Here is a 2,500-nt window from a genome sequence, read left to right on the forward strand (position 1 = left end):
CTACGAGCTTTTTAACCGCAACAACTTTAATATACGCTATTGGAGCTGGAATTACCGCGGCTGCTGGCACCAGACTTGCCCTCCAATAGATACTCGTTAAAGGATTTAAAGTGTACTCATTCCGATTACGGGGCCTCGGATGAGTCCCGTATCGTTATTTTTCGTCACTACCTCCCCGTGCCGGGAGTGGGTAATTTGCGCGCCTGCTGCCTTCCTTGGATGTGGTAGCCGTTTCTCAGGCTCCCTCTCCGGAATCGAACCCTGATTCCCCGTTACCCGTTACAACCATGGTAGGCGCAGAACCTACCATCGACAGTTGATAAGGCAGACATTTGAAAGATGCGTCGCCGGTACGAGGACCGTGCGATCAGCCCAAAGTTATTCAGAGTCACCAAGGCAAACGGACCGGACGAGCCGACCGATTGGTTTTGATCTAATAAAAGCGTCCCTTCCATCTCTGGTCGGGACTCTGTTTGCATGTATTAGCTCTAGAATTACCACAGTTATCCAAGTAACGTGGGTACGATCTAAGGAACCATAACTGATTTAATGAGCCATTCGCGGTTTCACCTTAATGCGGCTTGTACTGAGACATGCATGGCTTAATCTTTGAGACAAGCATATGACTACTGGCAGGATCAACCAGGGAGCTGCGTCAACTAGAGCTGAGCAGCCGGCCGCCCGGGAGTGTGTCCCGGGGGCCCGCGCGAACACGCAAGCGTCCGCTCAATCATTCTGCAAACAGGAGGAGGCTGAGCTCCCCTGCACAATACACCTCGAAACCCTCTCAGGTCCCGGCGGCGCGCAGCGCCGTCCCAAGTACTTGGTCGGGTTCGAGAGAGGCGCAATCGCCCGGAGTTAGGCGAGTAGACGCTTTCGGTGCGACCACCCGTGCTCCCAACTGAGCTTGCCGCTGCCGACAGAGGCCCGGGAGCGTGCTGTCGTGGCATTGCCGGCGGGAGACAACACGCGCCACCTACGGTGACCGGCAGCTCCAACGCCAGCGCCACAGAAGGACAAAAGCCCCACTTGGGTGCCGAAGCGAACTCTCCCAGCACAGCGCACGCGCCAACACATCCGCACAGCTGCGATACAAACCACCAGCGAGAACCGCTGGGGCGACCGAGCAGCAGACGGCGTCGCGGCGCCGAGCGCCGGGCGGCGGCGCATCCTCAACGCACACAGTCCTCAATCGGACCAGCACACTGAAGATGTCCACCGCGCTTCGCACCGGGCCCGCGAGGACCTACTTTGGCCGCACGGCGCCGCGCGCAGGGTGCGCCGGCGCGCAGCTGCGACGCCTGCCGCGTCCGTCGGCCGGCGCGCCTGCCACTGGCCGCCCCCACCAGCCGGCTGTAGCGCGTGCGCCCACGCACCGCGCGGCCAGCACGCCGGGAGGCGCCCCCTCACCGGCCGGGGACGGTCCCACCCAGCCACCGCCGCGTATCGCTTCACACCCAGATGCCGTTCAGTTTCGTCGGCATGGTGGGTATCGCTGGAACAACCGGTTAGTACCTCAACCTATCGTCGCCATCACCGATTCACCCCTAGCGAGAACAACCGCACCACAACAGGTTACCATTTGTTCATTTGCGTAACTTCACCAGAAAACGCAGGCGTCCATCGCCATTTGCAACTTCAACGATTATTGCATGCCTGTGTCAGGTATCACGCCACACTACGTCTGCCCACATACACGCAACAAAATGTGCACGCCTAGACAATACGTGGAAGGTGGCCCCCGTACGTATGCGATGTCCATTGCTCGAACGACTGTCAACCGGCCTCTGTAGCATGTCGCAGATATGGAACGCGGTGCACCATGCCATCACGGTGTGTGAGGAGAGACGACTAGGTCCGAATACATCAACAGACAGCTCATGCTGATCGCCATCCACGGCGTCCGTTCCTCCCACACGTCTCTATGGCGTACCACACTGCAATCCAGCTCTCATAGGGAGACGACACGTAGCTGCGTGCACAATATTTGCACTGTATGGTCCGCCGTTTTTGGGCGCAGTCGTTGTGCGGTCACACATGTGCCACGATGTATCATTCAGTACATAAGGACGAATGTGCAGTACAGATTGTGGTTCACGCGTACGACATCAGCGGACAGTTGACACAGGCCGCACCACAACGTAGCCTGAGTACGTCGCATGCGAAGGGCATTGAACATGCAAACTTCTCACCAACCAGCTTGCGAAGGCAGGGGGCAAGGTGGGGACGTGGGGAGGGGCGGCATGTACGTCCTGCTGCCATCCACATTACAGTGTACAGCAGGAGCATGTGGAAAGTGAGCAAGACTTGCAAGGTGTTTAACATGAAGCGATACACAGGGGTGCGGGCAGTGCGAGTAGCGAACTATATTGCGAGGGTTGCGGGTGGGCAACACTACAGTAATTGAACGAGTCGTATAACAATTACAGAGCAGGTTTAGGCGACAACGTGGGTTACGTTAAGGCGACAACATGGGTTAGGTTAAGGCACAACATGGGTT

The 2,500-nt window shown here is 57.7% G+C and overlaps 1 non-coding gene across 1 annotated transcript in view; it reads right to left on the bottom strand.

Annotated features, from left to right (window-relative positions):
• Positions 1 to 649, bottom strand: part of LOC124752790 — a 1,909-nt gene extending 1,260 nt beyond the window's left edge. Inside the window, exon 1 of the ribosomal RNA XR_007012174.1 lies at positions 1 to 649. This exon is cut by the window's left edge and continues 1,260 nt beyond it. This is a non-coding gene — a ribosomal RNA (small subunit ribosomal RNA).
• Positions 650 to 2,500: the final 1,851 nt, after the last annotated feature.

This window comes from Schistocerca piceifrons, unplaced genomic scaffold (assembly GCF_021461385.2).
Source record: "Schistocerca piceifrons isolate TAMUIC-IGC-003096 unplaced genomic scaffold, iqSchPice1.1 HiC_scaffold_48, whole genome shotgun sequence".
NCBI lineage: Eukaryota > Metazoa > Arthropoda > Insecta > Orthoptera > Acrididae > Schistocerca > Schistocerca piceifrons.